The sequence below is a fragment of the Copadichromis virginalis genome, linkage group LG9 (genome assembly GCF_057382275.1).
Source record: "Copadichromis virginalis isolate Kocher_CV1m ecotype Utaka linkage group LG9, C_Virginalis_male_GT1.1, whole genome shotgun sequence".
Taxonomy (NCBI): domain Eukaryota; kingdom Metazoa; phylum Chordata; class Actinopteri; order Cichliformes; family Cichlidae; genus Copadichromis; species Copadichromis virginalis.
Window position 1 is genome coordinate 2,065,671 of NC_140626.1, and position 21,177 is coordinate 2,086,847.

At 38.9% G+C, this 21,177-nt stretch overlaps 1 pseudogene; it reads right to left on the minus strand.

Moving 5' to 3' along the window:
• Positions 1-12,998: 12,998 nt before the first annotated feature.
• On the minus strand, positions 12,999-19,947 carry LOC146701093 (uncharacterized; annotated as a pseudogene).
• Positions 19,948-21,177: the final 1,230 nt, after the last annotated feature.

Here is a 21,177-nt window from a genome sequence, read left to right on the forward strand (position 1 = left end):
CTTCCCCCCCCGGACCTGCGACCTCCCTGCCGTGTGAACGTGTGTGAGTGTGAGCAAAGAAGACGTGAGCGAGTGTGAGAGAGCTACCCTATGATTCCCCGGAGTTTTGGATCCCTTCACTGTACATATATTGCACTGGCACTTGTTGAATTTACCCAATTCTTTGAATCTTTGGGCTGAAGGAAGGACAATACTCGGTGTATAAATGCTCAATCAACAATCATTTATTTCCATACAATTCAACAGTCAGAGCATTACAACGTCCGGACGGGAGAGATGCCTGCAGAGGTTCGACAGCATGTCTCAAAATGGTGGCAACTTTCACAGACTTTTATAGCTAGTCACAGCCCCCCTCTTTGTCATAAAAGCTGCATCTTCACATGTTTTTCTAATTCTTAGCGAGCCTGGCTCCTGACCTTGCCTCCCTGTCTTTCTGTGTGAAATTGGAAGGGGGTGAAGAATGTGGTTTTATCTCTTCTGCCCAGACACCTAGTCTCCCTCTTACAGCCTTCTTCACATGATTCAGCAATAAAACATCTCAAGAAAACAGTGTCAGACATTCACAGCTGATCAAGGATACAGAGTAATGTACACTTTGTCTAATGAACTACAAATGATTATGTTTCTTTTATTCAAGAGTATAATAGAGACTAAACTACATACATAGCACACCATTAGAACTAAAGGATAATATATGGCCTACAGCTGTTAAGCTAATTTACTACATTGACTACTGGTCATAAAATGGCATATGTTTAACTACTAGTCTTTAACACACTGTAAATAAACTACACCTTGGAGACACCTAACCGCTCTGCGTTTGAGTCCCTGTAACCAGATCGTGACATATATGGATAACAATTGCACTAATGTTTATTTTGGCTCATGCTATACACTGAAGCCATCACATCATCTTCTTCAACCCTGCTACCACAAGCCCCTTACTAAAGCAACATGAAGACAACTGTAATCTTCATAAGCATGGAAGAAACTGGAGAAGCCAATTAACCACACATCCTGGCAAACTGACTGGATAATAATAAGGCACAGTCATTTATAGAAATCCTCCTTCAGCCATCATGTTTCTACACCAGTGGTCATGAAAATGATTGGAACAGATGAATTCAATGATTTGGATGGTTGAGTTTTGACTTTTGGTAATACAGTGTACATCTTGGGTTTGATGGTGATTGTAACACACCCCAAGCAAGAGGGCGGCTGACAGATTATGTCTGGTTCTGAAAAAAACAGATAAATCATGAGATGGACGACAGGTAGTGTGTTTCCTCTCTCGCTTCTGCCAGATCTTTATTTAAACACATTCATGCGTTCACAACAGGTTGCAAAAACTTCTTCCCATCTCCGTCTCACATTCCCAAAGCCCAGAACAAACTAAAATATTATAAACAAAAATCTAAACTGTCATCTCTGTTGTTTGTTACTAAGAGCTATAAATCACACTTTTTTCACACATAGTTTGATAAAGCAAACATTCCAGTACTGTACCATATACTAATGGCGTATCTGTATAGTGGAAATCTCCACATCAACATTGCAGAGCGATCAGAATTATTGTAGGTTATTACACTAACTTTAGACAATAACAATGACAACACATCAAACTGTCTCTGCGAACACATTAACTCAAATATACAGGAGCCGTGGTGTACTTTTGTTACAAGAGGGTGCCTTAAGTTTAGAAAACAACAAAGCTGACAGCTACTCCAGGATGTGGCGAGCTAAGCTAGCTCCTACTCTCGATCGTAACACCTTTCAATGAGCAAAACAGACGAATACAGATCTCAGCAAAACAAACTGCTGGTCGGGTTTTACCCTTATTTGGCATGTAAATTATGTGGACCACATGTGTGGCCTTATTACTTACTAACCTGAAAAAAACAGATAAATCATGAGATGGACGACAGGTAGTGTGTTTCCTCTCTCGCTTCTGCCAGATCTGAAGACGAGCAGTAGCGTCACACTAAACCATCTCACTAGGGCGGATGTGCCCCCTTGTGGCGTAACTAGGGATCACACCACATGTTGGATCTCCAACAAAAATCACAAGATTAAGACCCTTCCTTAACAAAACTACACCTAAAAGCTTATACAATATACAAAAATTAAATCACATAATGTGCCCACACATTACAGTGTGTCACATGATTTTCCAGATGTGCAATGCTTGCCAAATTTCATATGCACTAACAGAACTCCACGCCATCAAAGATAAAGGCTTTTGAACTCTGCACTGACAATTTGTTGACAGTTTTTTACAAAATGGTGAACCAAACTGTTGCTCCAGCTGCTTCTTTTCTAGCCTTCCATTTTCCTTCAGTTTTGGGGGGAATTGGCACTGTATGTAAAAAGTGGATTTTTAAAAAAACTTATGATGCAAGTACATTCTATAACATATTCGATATCATATATAAGTATATATCAGTATAACAATACATTTTCAGGTTACTTAAAAAAAAATCAACATTTGGTTTTATAAAAACATTAATAATATTATTAAGTAGGGGTGGGTTTTAATAATTGATTCATCGATTAAAATCGATTCTGGCTTGGATAACGTGATATCAATTCATTAATATCCTGAATCGATTTTTTTATATAAATGTATTTTGCCCAAAATCCCACAATCTCAGGTGAAACGTCACAAAATTTTGACAACCACCAAACATTTAAAACAGTAAATGAGAGCAGGTACACGGCTTCTGCACAAAGACGTACACACAAAGCCCGGACCCGCGGATCAGAATCAGTGAGATCAGTCGCCTTTCTCACCGGACAGCTCGCTGATTCCGATGTTTCGACGTTCCGTGCTTTGTGTTTACGCCCTTTTTGCACTGATTCTAAAGCTGTTAGTTTTATCTCTCTCTAAACAATATTGACCGAACCAGCAGAAAAAGAAGATCCAAACTAAGCTTCACATAAACATCGTCATGGACTCCCTCTTACTTTTGCTTTTTTGCTTCCACCACAATAAAATCACACTTCATGCACAGCTCTCTCTCTCTCTCTCTCTCTGTACTTCAAGAACAGTTTCCCGTCTATTCCCGAAATCTGTTTTCTGCATTATTCGCTTGCTTGTTACGCACAAGACTACCGTTACTTACAGCGCTGTCGCCGATGTTTATTTTTTCCTTTTACTTACTTCCGAAAAGAAAACATAATTTCTGCCGTTCAATAGGCTTCTGAACAAATTTTAACTTTTTAAAATTATACAAAATGCCAAACGCTTAGCCGTGTCTCTAATAAAACCGCTGTAACTTCAGAGGTAATGTCATAAGTTGCTTACTGGTTTTCTTTTATTTTTGATGTACTACAGAATATTTTTATAAAATCCCAGGCCAGGAAAATCACCTTCATGTTTTATCTTCAGCTACTTTGACACAAAGACATCTGCTGTGATGCTCACACCTTTGATAAAGTCTGGAAAGTGTCAGCTTCCTTTCTATAGATACAAAAATATGTAAATGTACTGATCAGAATTATAATATTTCTGACTGTCTGAGGCAAAATTTCCCAGATTCAAATCGAATTGAATCGAATCGTGGATCGAATCGATTCAGGACCTTGTGAATTGGAATCGAATCGATTCTAGAAATCAGTGACGATACCCAGCCCTATTATTAAGTGTATCATCTTATAAATCTCTGCAGTGATACCTACTAATAGCACAATATTGTATTTTCTGTGTTTTTCTCTGCATGCAGTAGGGTGTTTATCCTGCCTAATTGAAGGTTTTTAGACAAAACCTGATGTGCAAAAAGAACAGTACCAAGTGAAATCTAATACTCTTGACCTGTGTTGCCTTTGTTGAGCTGCCTTTCATCAGGTTTTTGTAGTGACCCTTGGCTCTGTTCTCCTTAGTTTGAGGAAATATTTGGCCAACAGGATCTGTTTTCTCCGGAGCCATACCTACTTACAAGCACCCAAACATTGCAACAGCAGGATGTTATCCTAGATTTGGACTGATTTAGCTAAATGTTTGCCCAGCTACAAATCATGTTGGGTGGTGCCAAGTGGCATTCAGACAGATGATACCCTTGGGCTGGAACAATGAAAGTGGTGAGGAATGAGAGGATCTGCTCAATTCATGGAAGAATGGATGAGGGGGATGGCCATGAAGAGCAATACAGAGGTCAATGAAGCTTCTCACAGGCTGGACGTTTTCTGGCTAGCCCCATACATGCTCTCACGAGGCAGCCTTCAGACTGTCTTCCAAAAAGCCTCAAACTCATCACTGAGCAATCCCACTGTGACAAGGACAACGTGGTTCAGTCACCTGTGCTAAACATAGCCAGAATCATGCCAAAGTAGCAATCTAGAACTGTTAGTTCCACTGTTGACCGCCACAATTTCTTCAGTACAACCACAGATTAATTTGAATTTTAACTTCATAAAAACCCGATCCCCTAATCCTCACAATATTTAACAAGCTGTCTTTCCCTGTAAAGATTACAATACTTGAAATGTCATTTATTCCACAAAAATAAAGACTGGAGACTGGAGTTGTAAAGGGATTAAATACCTGGAACATATATTTGAAGGAACAGACTTTATTCCATTTGAGAGATTAGTTATACAGTATGGGACTATCAAGAACAGATTTTCAGAATAACAAAAAATTAAATCTATAGTAAAAAAAGAAATGTAAGCTTAATTAAGTCACATTGCAAACACCACCAAATGAGGTGCAATTCCTCAATCTGAAACCCCCAAATTACTGCCTAAAATATACAGAACACCAAAATAGATGAATCAACATCCTTTCCTATTGCAAATTGGGAGGCAGATTAATCAATCAGCTTGGACCACAACGTCTGGTCTTAAATATGTTTAAAAACCTTTAAATTGATTAGTGCACTCTACTACATATAATGCACTATACAGGTCAACAGATGTTGACGATGGGTTTCACGTCGTCTAACAACTGCTTAAACTGTCAAGGCAATACACCTGACAATCACATCCACACTCTTTGGTTCTGTCCACCAGTTCAGAGGTTTTGATGTTGGATATGTGAAGACACATCAAAGTGTCTGAAATGTAACATTCCAGCCTCCACTTCAGTTTGCTTGTTGGGTGACTTAGGCTACGTTAACACTGCAGGTCTTAATGCTCAATTCCGATTTTTTGATCAAATCCGATTTTTTTTTGTCTGCTTGTTCACACTACAAATAAAATGTGACAGCAAACGCGCTCTAGTGTGAACCCTCAAAGCGGCCCGCATGCGCAAAAGAAGACGTCACACACAACGCGCTCTGTTTAGACCCAGACCAAACGGTATTGTTTGACTAATGGCCCTTAATGTAAAGACTTGTTTCTGACTTTAGTTATGAAGTTATTTTGTTATTTACATATGGCCTAACAATGATCCTTATTGCCGTTTTGGAGAGGAGCGGTGCTTCAAAGGATAGTTGCAGATTTCTGTCAAAATCTGTAGATTATACAGTATAAATAAAATATTCACATTTCTCCAGCGCTGTCTTCCCAACAGTTTCTCTGACATGGATGGCCAGGAAACGTTCATGATGTCTTCTCCGGCGCTAATAACTGGCATCTGTCTTGTGTCAGTGACGTAAAAGACGGATTTAATGCGACATGACCATTCAAACGGCAGTCGCTTTCTAAAACATCAGATATGTATCGGATTCAGTACCACATACGAAAGTGACCCAGATCGGATTTGAAAATATCGGATTTGTGCCGTTCACGCTGTCATACCATGATCGGATAGGGTCAAAAAAATCGGATTTGATGCGCTTTGCCTGCAGTGTGAACGTAGTCACTACAGAGATGAATACAGTCCACATGGGTCTCACTCCCTTATGCATTACTAAGAAGACTGTCCTCATGAACTGGGAATATAAAAATCTTAAAAATCTGGTGTCATGTTTGCTGACTCTGTACTGTGCAAACAGAACGTTTTATTTACAACACCGGCGATTACTTACATATATAATTACACAGCATGCCCAAATTAACACTGTCAGATTTGATTTTCAACACTATTAAAGTGTCTACATAGGTCCACACCAGTGAGTGTTAATTTAACTGGAAAGTACATTAACTCTGATTTAGTGTTAAATATCAAACCTGTCTGTAGTTGATAATTTAACACTCATTAACACTAACTAAGTGTTGAGAGTGTATATATGAAGTCTCACAGAGTATTTTATTTTAACTACATAAGAGTCATCTTCTAATTAATTCTTAAAGGTGTAAATTTTACTGTTCTGATCTTTTAGAAATTCCTTGGGAAAAAATATTAAAAAGACCCAATGTTTTTCTGAAAAACATTTCTTTTTATATGTACCACAATTTCAAAACATTTTCTAAAACATGTAACAATATGGAATAATGTATATGTTCCCACTTTCATTAGAATATTGCTTATCAAAGGGTCTGACATAGGTGAGCTGGTCAATGCAAATAACAGCATGCTCATTACTCTTTTGTTCAATACAGTATCCATGATACTGTTCATCAAAGTATAAGGTGTTGACAGTACAGCCTATTATGAATGCATGTTGTTCATGTATTATGATATAGCAAATTATCTTAAAGACTGGTAGATCACTGGCAATTCCAGTGCATAAAAACAAGCCAACCTGGTATTCAGTGCCATAATTTCTAACCCAATTTGTAGTTGAAACATTTACACATGAATCTGCATTTAATGACTCGCACAATAAATGTCCACCTTCAATGCTATTAACTCTTTTTAATTTTAAAGGACCAAAACCTTTTATTACAATAGTTTTCATAGTAAAAGGCCAGTTGAACCTGATGTTGCTTTACTAGAGATTTTGTAAGGTTTTTAAAATTTTTGACGGCCTTTTTAAAAGAAATTGTGTGGATAAGAGGCAGTGGCGTGTCCAACGGGGTGGCCTGGGGGGGCACAGGTCACCCCCCCAACCAGACTGGCCACCCCAGGTGGCACCCCAAAGGCAAAACAATAAAATTCAATCAAATATCAAATGTCCGATTATGTTTTCACGGTGAAGCTCAGATATCCGAGTGTAAGTGAATGCAGCATCGGCTTCTGCGCTATGCGCGTTAGCAAAGGTAGGAGAGCCAAGCACGAAAGACGGCACTGCAGGAAACAATTTTTCGGTGAAAGAAAATGAGGACAGAATAAATGTCCCGGTAAGTAATATTAAGTTTGTTGAGTTTAGTAAACTTCGGTGAAATTAGAATACCAAGGAAAAAATAACACTTAAAGAATTATTGCAGCCGTCGAATATTTCAGACAGTATGCTACTGAGGGCAGCTAACATAAGAGTTATGAGTTATAAGATATCATCTAAGTCGTAACATTGCTGTATGGAGCTGCAGATTTGGTTGCAGGTTAACATCGCTGGACTGGCCATTGGGCATACCGGGCATGTGCCCGGTGACTTATTTATTTATTTATTTTTGTAAGGGCATGAACAATGAGAGGTAGTGGATTGGCCAGATGCAGGTCAATGTGTAAAAATAACTCAGTTGTTTGGTGGTGGCTATGGCGGGGCTTCCACAGAGGCCAGCAGGTGGATGAGGGAAGGGGAGGCAGGAGGAGAGCCCCGAGGCAGCCACCGGTCCGAGTGTCAGGTGAACTGAACTTCAGGTAAGAAGTTATGACCTGCATTCTATCTGGGTCAGATATAAACCAAGTTCAGGTGGAGTTTATTTTCGTTGTGCTGACTTTTTACTGTCAGTTGCAATAACTCGTACTGCGTTCTAGCCAGCTTGACGGAGTTTTTATACAGCTGGGTGGGTGCTATGATGTTACTGATAGTGAACTTTATTTTATTCATACGTTTAGTTAGTAGAGTTGCCAACGGCTCCTTAAAAAAATGGAATGGTCCCTCATTCAGAGAAAATATTACACGTTTCGTATTGAGCTGAGAAGAGACGCAGTTTGTCCCGGATTTTAGCTAGAATGGAAAAAGACACAAAGCTGGAGTTATTCTGTCTTTACACTGCACAGCTGCCTCTTCTTCTCTCATTCTCTCCCCTCCCTCTCCTGTTGCTATTTCAATCATGAAACTGATCAATGATCAGCTGATCGGCTTTTCTCTCTTGTTTGTTTATCGCCCACTTTGCGCCAGAAAGAGGAAACCAGCAGATGCCGCGCTAAACAACAGCAGCACGTTTAAGCTTGATCAGCTGTTAGAATTTATTTAATATTAATTTCTAGTATCAGCTGATGTTTGCTGGAACCACAGCTGTAAAGCTGCTGGTCTTGATGTCGGTTTGGATATGTGGTGAGAGGGAAACATGAAGATGAAACCAGGAGATGTCCTTACTGGATCATCAGAGCTGAACAGGTGATGGAGAAACAGGTTTACCTTTTAGGTGACATGAATGAGTTGAAGTTATGAACTGTTGCTGAGAGACAAATAACACCAGGATCCTTTTCTAAGCAGCTGACAGCTGGTAACTGTGCAGGGGCGGATCTAGCAAAGTTTTGCCAGGAGGGCCAGGTAGGCATTAACAGGGAGAGGGGGGCACAAAGAAATACTTTTCTTTCTTATTCTCATTTAAAATATCTCGCTTTTATTAAATAATTATCTAAATCTTACAACCAAAGTTTTTATCTGACGTAAAATGTATAGAAATCATACATATACCAACAAGACAGTGTACATATGGAAAAGATATATATAAATTTTATAAAGTTTGTATCTGTCTTGTGTCAAACTTGTATGAAAAGCATACAAGAGTAAAAACAGATATAAGATCCCTTGAAAGATTATATAATGAATCTTGTATGTTTTGGATACTTACTAAAACAATATATGAAAGTAATGGGAAAGTGGCCACTTTCATGAGTAAATCATGTAAGCCTTATATGACTTAACTCATGAAAGTGGCCACTTTCATGAGTTAAGTCATATAAGTTTTTACTATTTCTTTTCCATATGGGACTGTCACAACAGCATTTGTTTTCATTCAAAGTCTTTATGGCTTTAATACCTGGTGGGCCGGTCTCTAGTCAAAATGCCCGATTTTCTGTCCCAGTCCAGCCCTGCAGGTTAATACTGGCAGTGTCACCATGCCAGCTGACTGTATTTCATCATCAGCCAGTGTTGTTCTTTATCAATATTACCAAAGTTTACCATAAGGCAGCATAGAAAGTATTTACTTGCTTTCAGGTTTTATTCAAATGTTAGTCTTTTCAGTTGTTTCCCCACTTTTTTCCTGTTTCAAAATCAAACACCAGTCTGTGAGAAGATTATCTTCTTTTTTTAACAGGCAGATAAAGTTTTACATTGGAACTGGCTAATTTGTCAATTGTTTGTTACAAATGTTCGTATTTTAATATTCAAAAATGTTTTTGCCCAAAACATATGTGCACTATATGTCAGTAAAAATACTATGCAAATATTGCTGTCCTTGAATGCTGAGTAAACACTGACAAAGCACTGATTGTATCTCTTGTACTTTATCAACGCAGTATCTAAAAACTTTGCACCGTAGTGGTCAAAATCTCATTCTAATAAGAGTTAAAAGTGCATTTGGTTATTAGGTTTACAGGGTTATTGAATTATGGTTAACGGTTGGTAGAATCTTTTTTAAACATTATCTGCCAATTACATCTGCCACCCTTCTCCAAATCTGTGCCCCTACCTGGCCCCCCCAACAAAGATTTTCTAGACACGCCACTGATAAGAGGGCCAATTTTCTTAATACACCTTGGATAGTGAATCATTGGTGTTTACAAATTAATTTTCTACCAGGGAACAAGTTTTTAAACATGTTATCGTGATCACAGATCAGATGTTTCAAGTAACATATCATGCCATCAGTAAGGACTGGGGACAACACAATTCCAACAATTCCAGTAGCTATTGTCCCGCTCAACTATGTCTCCAAAAATGAGTGGAGTATTGTGTAGGATACATAATGACTGAAGGGCATTTAAACCTAAGTGTTTGCTGTTATCATCTATTTTTAACCCACTTGGTTTATTTTTAACTCTACAAAACCACAATTAAAAATCTGTATCCTGTCAAGTAACATGCTAATGGAGATGTAGCCATTTTTGATCATGTATTTGCGATCGTGGCTCAAGAGTTGGGAGTTCGCCTTGTAATCAGAAGGTTGCCGGTTCTAGCCCCGGCTCGGACAGTCTCGGTCGTTGTGTCCTTGGGCAAGACACTTCACCCGTTGCCTCCTGGTGGTGCTCAGAGGGCCCGGTGGCGCCAGTGTTTGGCAGCCTTGCCTCTGTCAGTGCGCCTCAGGGTGGCTGTGGCTACAATGTAGCTTGCCATCGCCAGTGTGTGAATGTGTGTGTGAATGGGTGAATGAATGAATGTAGTGTAAAGCGCATTGGGGTCCTTAGGGACTAGTAAAGCGCTGTACAAATACAGGCCATTTACAAAAAAAAGTTTGAGCTCATACTGCACAACTCCTTCCAATAAATCATGCATTACATCAACTGCATAATTGTCAGTGCTGGAAAATATTCCAATGAACTGAGCACACAAGATCTTTTAACTCCATAGACGGAAGAGAGAGCAGGGTCTACACTTAATGCATTACAGTGTTCAATATGAAGTCCTCTGGAGCACAGAACAAGGTCAGAACTGTCTTCATTAAACACAGATTGAATTTCTTCCTTGTTTACTAAACAAAACCTACACCAGTGTGTTGTACTAAACGATTCAACACAACCTAGTAAGCCATTTAAAGCAAGATTGTCTCATGTAACTTGAACAACAGAACCAAACACTGGCTCTTCAGTAAAGGGAAGCAGGATTCCTATTGTATAAAAGGCCCCAAAGTTCATAAAATAGTTTTACTGGTGTTTATAAGTTTATATAGGTTCATGTAATGTTCGGTCTTCTGTCTGTTTGGGCCAGCCCACCTTCTAGTGACATCATCCGGTTAGTAAGGTGGGCAGTTTAATGGCGGATGGGCAGTGTTGGTCTGGAGGGGGTGCACTGATTCCTGGGGCATGTTAGGTGTGCGTAAATGACAAGTAAGTAGTGACCTGTGTTATATTCTGCATTTGTTTGTGTTAGTACTGTAGTACGTTACCATTTAGGAGCTAATGCAGTCCATAGTTGGAGCGGTAGGCCACGCATGCAACGCATGAGTTCACCCTCATTTCATATGCTAACTTATGTTGTTAGCTTACCCCGGTTCTTGACGCATGTACGGTCACTCGTATGTCCATAATGTCGTTCCTGTGTTATCAGACCTTCTCTGTATGTTGTATGTGATGCTTGTGATTGTTTACTTTGAAGTAGCGGAGTTTGTAGCGAACAATTAGGTACGTGGATTAAGAAAATAGCGAACGTAGTTCGACCGGAAGTATGGCGTCCCGCTTGCCCTTCACAATAAGAGCATTATAGCGGATTATAATGGGGGACGCTTTTATTTTGTATAACTATCGGAAGTAGTTCCTGTGTACTGACGGTTGCTTAACCTCGCACTAATGCTATTTAGTTGCATGGTGTGAGCAGTTTGAAGTGTACTATATTTTTCTGATCTTTATATTTGATTATGTTAACTATGTTGTATTATGTTTATATTTGAGTATTTGACTTGTCTATTCTCTTTATTTATTGTTATTTCCCTTGTTTATTTCCTTTGTAGGAAACCACACACACACACACCCAGACACACAGTTATGTACACCCGCTGTGTTTACAACCCCAGAAATTAAGTGGTGACAATAAAGTGCCTCAAACGGAACCTCAAGCTCCCTCCTTCTTTCGCACTCTGGGACAATTTGGCCTTAAGTGGTATTCTGGCCGACACACCGGGGTGACCGTAGTGCTCAAAGACTGAGTCAGTGCCACAGCCGTGCCTATCTTCAATATCTCCACTACACCTATAGTTTCTAAAATGTTCAAGTCATCCATCAAAGGCTTTAGTATTTCTTCAAAACCATATTTCTTTAAGTCTTCTGTGTAGAAAAGAGCAGCTAGATGTACATTCATCAGCACAGAGTTAACCTTTGGTGGGAGTTTTTTTTTTATAGTGAAATACATACAGCCCAGTTTGTGGATCCCTTTCTTCGAATGTAATGGGTTGGCAGTTTCAAAATCATCGTAATACAGTATAATCTGTAGAGCATGTTGCTGTTGTGAAAACAGAGGATGGTTTTGGAAATATAATCCATTGTTAATGTCTTTGTATAACCCAGCTTGTGTTTGTTTCTCATGCAAGAAGCATTATCTAATTTCTTTATTTTTGAAAATTAAATTTATCGTACCTAAAATGGGCACATACATGTATTTGTCTCTGACAAATACCTGTAGTTCTATGTCTACGTGTATCCAATCTTACACCAAGTACAAATTATTTAGGCTCAACAATTTCCCATTTTTCATCATAATATTTCTGTCTTTTTTTCTCAGTGTTACATTTTGAAAAGGGGTTATCTAATTGGTTTAAATTGTGCTCAACTCTTTTGTAAATGTCTGATTCCTTACTATCAGGGAAAAATGTTTGGAGTACTGCTTCTCTTGCTTGACTCTGAACATGACTGACAACTTCCTCAACAGAACAAATTATTGTTTGAACAGCACTTTCAGTAAGACCAGAAGTGAGCAACAGTAGATCCACACATTCCAACAAGCGAGTCCTGTGAAATAACAGTGGGAACCTGTGATATAGATGCAGAAGTAGATGGTTGATCACTAAAAAAGTCTCCTTGAGAATGTGTTTGTTGGACAACTTCCTGTTCCATCCCTACATGTTTATTTTGACAACGACTATGTGCATTATGGAGATGTTTTCTAAAGCCACTGTAAGTACAAAAAGACGAAAAACATCCCTGCTCTCCACATTTTAAACGCAGATTTTTGTTTGGATATAAACCATGATGACATTTTAAATGTTGACAAGGGCTGAACAATTTTTGTGGTATGTTTTTCAAACAAAGCATTTGGACATTGTCAAACAGTTTTTTTAAACCCTCCTACAAGCGTGTGGACCTTGTGGGCATTTTAACGGTCTCGCAGCAGACGGGCTCTCAGTTCCTTGACTCAAGGTCTTTCTTTTGTGTTTCCAACATCAATGTTGTAGATTGTGATTTGAATGAAGGTGTAAAAACTGGAAAGAGCTTCATCATATGAGAGGCTGAAGACAAAGTGTGCTTTGAATAGCCCATCAAAAGCAGCCACTGAAGTTGGAGGATCACATGGGATAGCTTTCTGGTCTACAACGATGAAGAACCACTGAATGTTCTTCTTTTGCTCACCAATGCAGAGAAGGAAGGGCTGCCTGGTCTCAGCTTTCTCCAGGAAAGTAGTGAGGCTGACTCCTTCCTGGAACTTGAATAGCACATTTCAGTCATGAGTAACAACATTTTTTCATCTGTTTGGCTTGCATATAAGGTCTATGGGCCCAAGCAAGTAACCCGTCTTAACACAAATGGATCCAAGTAGAATAAAACACAGTAATGCTTTATTAAGGTCAATTATGGAGTTCCACAAGGTTCAGTGCTAGGACCAATTCTGTTTACATTATACATGATTCCCCTAGGCCAGGGGTCTGCAACCTTTAACACCCAAAGAGCCACTTGGACCCGGTTTCCACGCAAAAGAAAACACTGGGAGCCGCAAATACTTTTTGAAATCTCAAATGAAGATAACACTGTATATATATATATTTTTTCACCTTTATGCTTTGTGTGAACAACTAAAGTAAGTAAGTAAAGTTTATTTATTAAGTGCTTTTCACAGACAGGCAGTCACAAAGCTCTGTACACAAATATTAAAATAAACAATACAATCAATAGACATTATACACAATGTAAAAGATCAAATGTAAAGAATGGAAAGATTATAAAATACGTAGATCAACAAAAGGCTTGTTTGAAAAGAAAAGTTTTTAACTGCTTTTTAAAAGAATCCACAGAGCAACTAAGGTGTGTTGCTTATGAAATCCATGAAGTGCTAAAGAGAAAATTACATTTTATTCATGTAAATAACACATTTTGAACTCTTAAAGAAATATAACAAAAGGAAAGACACCCAGCTGAACTAAAGTGATCCAGCAAACAAAAACTGTTGTGAGCCGCCACCCTTATATCGCCTTTGGGCTTTTGGAGCCTTGACCTGACTTTTTAAAAATAATTGAAAAAAAGCACTATGCTGCTAAAAAAAAATAGATATTTGCAAAATTCTGCCGAAATATGTATTTTACCTGGTTAATGTGTGTGGCGGGGCGTGGTCTGCAGCGCCGCTGCAGGGGAGGCGGACGCACCTGACCGGCACCCGCAATCACACCTCATCACCTTAAAATCTGTGCTCTCTCTGCTGTTGAAAAGCTACAGCCAGCTGTATGCGTACAGCAACCGTGTGTGAAAAGCAGTCAATAAAGAGATGCTGAAAAGCATGTTCATGCAAACATCGTCGGGTCTGCCGTGATATGTTTACAATAAGACTTATGGTCCCGAACCTCTGCGCACAGTGTCTGCAAATCGGGGGTTTCATCTTTACGCAGGACTGTAAGCTGTCATCTGTGGGGCGTGAGCGGTGTTTGTTTTTAACATAGTTCACGGTGGAGAACAGCTGCTGACGTAATGTGGATCCGAAGATCCATATTTGGCCTACCTGGGGTTGAAAGTCTCGATAAATGTATAGCGTTTCGGCGGGTACACCGGCTTCCACGAGTGTGACGCTTATTTTGAGCGATGAAAAAATAATAAGATATAATTTTATTTTTATATTTCAAAATCACAATAATTCTTCAATTTAGAACTACAAGTTAAAAAAAGAACTAAACACAAATAAAATACACTTCAGCTAAATACTTATAATTTATTTTCCCAAACCAAGCCGCAAAATAAAGACTAAAGAGCCGCATGCGGCTCCGGAGCCGCGGGTTGCCGACCCCTGCCCTAGGCAGTATCATTAGAAGACATAGCATACATTTTCACTGCTATGCTGATGACACCCAGCTCTATCTGTCCATGAAGTCAGACAACACGCACCAATTAGTTAAACTGCAGGAATGTCTTAAAGACATAAAGACCTGGATGGCCGCTAACTTTCTGCTTCTTAATTCAGATAAAACTGAGGTTATTGTACTCGGCCCTGAAAATCTTAGAAATATGATATCTAACCAGATTCTTACTCTGGATGGTATTACCTTGGCCTCCAGTAACACTGTGAGGAACCTTGGAGTCATTTTTGACCAGGACATGTCCTTCAACGCACATATTAAACAAATATGTAAGACTGCTTTCTTCCATCTGTGCAATATCCTGTCTCAGAGTGACACTGAAAAGCTAGTTCATGCATTTATTACTTCCAGGCTGGATGACTGTAATTCATTATTATCAGGAAGTCCTAAAAACTCTCTGAAAAGCCTTCAGTTAATCAAAAATGCTGCAGCAAGAGTCCTGACAATATACATGTTGATGATGAGTCCGACCTCTTTGCCAGGGGTTTTATCAACATTATGGATTCTTTTCATTTTATCCAGCATGTGTCCGGCCCCACACATAACAAAGGTCACACACTGGACCTTGTCTTTACCTTGGGTTTGAATATTGATTGTATTTGTTCTAAGGACATTTTTATCTCTGACCATTATTGTATTCTTTTTAACATGTCTTTTCACGAGCCTATGTCTCCTGTTTACCAGACAGTTATGTCGCGCATTATAAATTCCTCCACAGCGCAGAAGTTCTCAGATGCTTTTAATTTAACACTATCCCCACAAAACGGTGTTGATTTCTCAACAGATCTATTTAATGATCATTGTCTTTCGATCTTAGATGAAATCTGTCCGGTTAAAATGAGACCTGTGCCTGTTTCCAAGTCCCTACCTTGGCTAAATGATAACATCCGCTCTATAAAACGTAATTGTCATAAAGCTGAGCGGTTATGGAGGAAAACTCATTTAAATGTTCATCTCCTTTATTTAAAGGATCTTTTAGCCTCTTTTAACAATGCTATTAGAGATGCAAGGGCTGCTTACTTTTCTCAGTTGGTTGCAAAGAGCAGAGGTAATCCTAAGGTCTTATTTGATACTATTACTGATATCATTACTCCTGCTCTACCTGCTGCCATTATTTCTTCTGCTGAAGACTGTGAAACATTTCTTGCTTTCTTTTTAGAAAAAATTAGCAATATAAGGAAAAAATTGTCCCCATCAGCATCTGCACTGTCAGTTCCTACGCCAGTTCGGCCTGTTGTTTTAGAAAGATTTTTACCTGTTTCACTAGCCGAACTGGGAAAAATAGTTAGTGCAACAAAAGTATCCTCTTGTTCACTCGACATTTTACCCGCATCGTTATTCAAAAATGTCTTTTACTCTATTGGTCCCTGTATGCTCACTATAATTAACACCTCTTTGGGATCTGGCTAAGTTCCTGCCTATTTTAAAACTGCTGTTATACACCCTCTGTTAAAAAAGCCTATGCTGGACCCATCTCTCACTAGCAACTACAGACCGATCTCAAAAATACCGTTAATTGCTAAGATTTTAGAGAAGATTGTGGCTAAGCAGCTTACAGCAGTTTTAGACAAATATAACATCTTTGATAAATTTCAGTCTGGCTTTCGTAAAGCTCATTCTACTGAAACAGCCCTTCTTAGAGTTTCTAATGACATTCTGATGCAAAACGATGCGGGTAAGTGTTCTGTTCTTTTAATGTTGGATCTCACGTCGGCCTTTGACACCGTTGACCATTATATTTTGCTTGATAGGCTGAAATACTGGGTCGGTGTATCTGGGTCTGCCTTAGAGTGGTTCTCCTCGTATCTCTGTGAACGATACTCTTCTGTGGCAGTTTCTAAGTACAGGTCATCTTCTACGTCCCTGTCCTTTGGTGTGCCACAAGGCTCTGTGCTGGGGCCATTATTGTTTTTAATTTATTTACTTCCTCTCCAGCATATTTTGAGCCCTTTTGAGGATATTTGTTACCACTGCTACGCAGACGACATCCAACTATATATATCTTTTAAACCTGAAGATGCTTCTAAACTGCGGATTTTAAATGTGTGTTTGGAAACCATCAAAGGTTGGATGGCCGACAATTTCCTCCAACTAAATGAAAATAAAACTGAAGTCCTGTTATGTGCTCCAGACAGACATGTACCCAGCATAATGAATGCTCTTGGTCCCCTTTCAACGTTTGTGAAACCATCTATCAGGAACCTAGGGATAACCTTCGATCCTGCTCTTACATTGGATACTCACGTCAAATCTCTGGTTCGGTCTTGCTTTTATCATTTAAGAAATATTTCTAAATTGAGCCCCATAATAGCTCATACTGAACTGGAGATTGTTATTCATGCTTTTATTTCATCACGACTGGACTATTGCAATTCACTGTTTACATGTCTAAACAAGAGTTCCCCGAAGCGTCTGCAGACTGTCCAAAATGCTGCAGCAAGGCTTCTGACGAAAACATCGAAATACTCACATATAACACCGCTGCTTATACAGTTACACTGGCTCCCTGTCGAATTTAGAGTCCACTTTAAGATTCTGGTTCTCACATTTAAGGCTCTTCAAGAACAAGCACCATCATACATCATTGAACTCTTACAGCCCTATGCCCCTAGTAGGTCTCTGAGGTCTTGTGGTCAGGGCCTACTTGTTATTAAGTATACGAGACTGAAAACTAGGGGTGATCGAGCTTTTGCTACTGTGGCCGCCAGACTGTGGAATTCTCTTCCTCAGAACTTAAGATCTGCTATTTCACTGATTACTTTTAAAAAACAGCTAAAAACACATCTTTTCAAAATTTCATTTTGTTAACTTTTGATTGTACTTCGTCTTTTTAATCTGTGTCTATACCTTGTAAAGCACTTTGTGATCCCTTATCTAGAAATGTGCTATATAAATAAAATTTTACTTACTTACTTACTTACTAGAAAGAGAGAGCAGATTTCTCCTGTATTGGCTTCTCTTCATTGGCTTCCTGTTAAATCCAGAATTCAAAATCCTGCTCCTCACATACAAGGTCTTAAATAATCAGGCCCCATCTTATCTTAATGACCTTGTAGTACCATATCACCCTATTAGAGCACTTCGCTCTCGCTCTGCAGGCCTACTTGTTGTTCCTAGAGTATTTAAAAGTAGAATGGGAGGCAGAGCCTTCAGTTTTCAGGCCCCTCTTCTGTGGAACCAGCTTCCAGTTTGGATTCAGGAGACAGACACTATCTCTACTTTCAAGATTAGGCTTAAAACTTTCCTTTTTGCTAAAGCATATAGTTAGGGCTGGACCAGGTGACCCTGAATCCTCCGTTAGTTATGCTGCAATAGATGTAGGCTGCCAGGGATTCCCATGATGCATTGAGTTTTTCCTTTCCAGTCACCTTTCTCACTCACTATGTGTTAATAGACCTCTCTGCATTGAATCATATCTGTTATTAATCTCTGTCTCTCTTCCACAGCATGTCTTTATCCTGTCTTCCTTCTGTCACCCCAACCAATCACAGCAGATGGCCCCGCCCCTCCCTGAGCGTGGTTCTGACGGAGGTTTCTTCCTGTTAAAAGGGAGTTTGTCCTTCACAGTGTCGCCAAAGTGCTTGCTCATATGGGGTCAAATGATTGTTGGGTTTTTCTCTGTATGTATTATTGTAGGGTCTACTGTATAATGTAAAGCACCTTGAGGCAACTGTTGTTGTGATTTGGCGCTGTATAAATAAAACTGAATTGAATCTAATTGAATTTTTGAAGTTCACATTGTACTGAACCCATGTCTGTCAATTAACTTCTTTTGGAAAGGAAAGCGACAACAGATTTGATATCTTTCGATATCTATCGATGCAGCATGATTTCATATCAAATACACAAAAGATAATTAATTAATTTCATCATTTCTGTTTTTATCTTGTGGCTTACCATTTACGAAAAATCATTAATTGTAAACAGTGTTTACAAAAAATGCTATTAGAGCATACCTTGACAAATCTTACAAGATGATTGGCTGCCTGTGAAGAGCTTTGTTTTTGCGGGGGTTTTATTTGTGGCCTTTTGATGTTGGGGGCAGGAGATGCAGCAACAACAGAAGAGCTGCCATATCACTCTCCCAGCCTTAAAGACAAAAAGCATATTTGAGACAAAAGGTTAAAGATGAACTGAAATTCTGTTAAGCAGTTAAATGATGAGATTTCTGAAAATGCTTAAACCACAAGGATGCATAAATTACTTCAGTCTATTTGCAGTCAGTTAAGTGTATTAGGACAGACAAAGGGAAATGTAAGTATTTTATATACTGAAATACTGTCCTAATTTACCCCAGTCATTTGAAGCCTCTGGATCAAAAGATGTTCGTAACTCCTCAACACAATGACTTGATGGAAGACTTTGGCTTTCTCTGATGATTTTTTGCTTGAAATATGAAGGCCACTTTGCAAGAAATCTTCCAGAGGCCTCATCTACAAGCATCATTGTAAAATCCTGATCAGTCTATTAAAAAGACAAAACAGCAACCAAATACTGGTTACTTAAGTGTTCTGGGCAAAATGTTATCTTTGGTTTCATATCATGAATGTATGTAACTTTGTAATTTTAACATGTTGTCGCCTCTTGGCCAGGACTCCCTTGAAAAAGAGGTTTTTAATCTCAATGGGACTTTTCCTGGTAAAATAAAGGTTAATAATAATGAAATGTCTATAAATATACTCAACAACCCCGGTGTTTCAAGGAAATGAGGGAAGACATCCAAGATTGATGATGTTCCATCTGGGTCATGAACCAGCTTCTGTCTGTATTCAAAAGTAGCTTTCATCTTCTCTTTAAGCACAGACCTATCTGTTGAGTGTGTAATAACAGACAGAGCCTCTCTGCACTCCTCACCAAAAAGTCGTCCTCTAACAAACAAATATTCTCTTCGGGTTGTTGGACTGTCCTGAAAGTTTGGCCTGGGACACCCACTAGCACCATCATAGGTATTGCGTTGGACAGTCTTGAGTCTCCAAGCAAGATAGCCAATATTGGCCTCCAGATCATAGTAATGGTCCTGCTCATGCGTGCAAATCAGTCACACACAAAAACAAACAAAAAAACATACACAACAAAAAATGGAACAAAGGAATGCATATTTGGTACCACTGTAACAACATGCATAAATTACAGAGATGTTGCTTTTCAGAGATAACACTTACATAACAATTTTTTGAGTAAAGATCTTGGAGATATGGAAAAAGCGTTGCAATCCCCAGTGCATAGTTAGTCCGAGCACTTATGGGTGGAATCCTCCTTTCAAAAACAAAAAAAGTGTATTGCTATTCTGCTCACTTGACAACTTTTTTAGGATCATCAAAGAATACTTAGCCATGTGATTCTATCATATCTGCAACCAGTATGTTGACCATTTGTTGACGAGTTGGATGTCACAGTGTTTTAGTTTTGTCGTTTTCATTGAAAATTTCCTTACCCTTTGGGTTTGGCCTCAGGACAGTATACACCAAAAAAAAAAAAAGATTTATACTGATTGAACTGAAGCAAATTACACAAAAAAGTTAGTGTTTGTAAAATGCAGTTAAGCACTGGAAATTGCTTTAGGCTTTGCTTTTAACCTGCTTTGCTTCATTGCGATCAAGCTCTCCTAGGCCCTTGTTCCTGTTCTTTGTACTTTTGTGGATAATAGTTGAATCTGATGAACAGGTAGAAGCTGGGGACGATGGATGGTCTGACAATGGAACTGGCGATGGTAAGAGGGCAAGACGGATTGGCTGTACTGATGACTGTGATTAGTCTTCAACCACACTGATCTCATTGTCTTAAAAAAAAACAAAAAAACAAAGGCCATAAAAGGGATTGAAAAAAAAATTGTGCAAAATGCATATGAGAAGTCATAATATATGTGGTTGAACATTATTCCAGTTGTTATATCTGATAACAGCATGTAATATGCACTCAACATGTAAAGCATTTTACAGTTTTTCAACAAAGAAAATTGGAATCTGAAAGGTTGTTAAATCTGGCCAATATTCATAAAAACATTGAAGATCATGAAGAAATGTACTCCTTTAAATTATAATGGATCTACTGTACCCATAACTTGGGATGGGTATCGTTTAGGTTTTATCCGATACCAGTACCAAACCGGTACTTTTGAAACGGTGCCGGTGCTTAAACAGTGCTCAAACCGGTGCTTAAAGAATGGAGAACATAAAATTGGTCCAAAAACCTCTCATGTTCAGCTGTTTTTTTGTAAAAATATAACAATGTCAGCCTTTTCTGCAGCTATAGGGG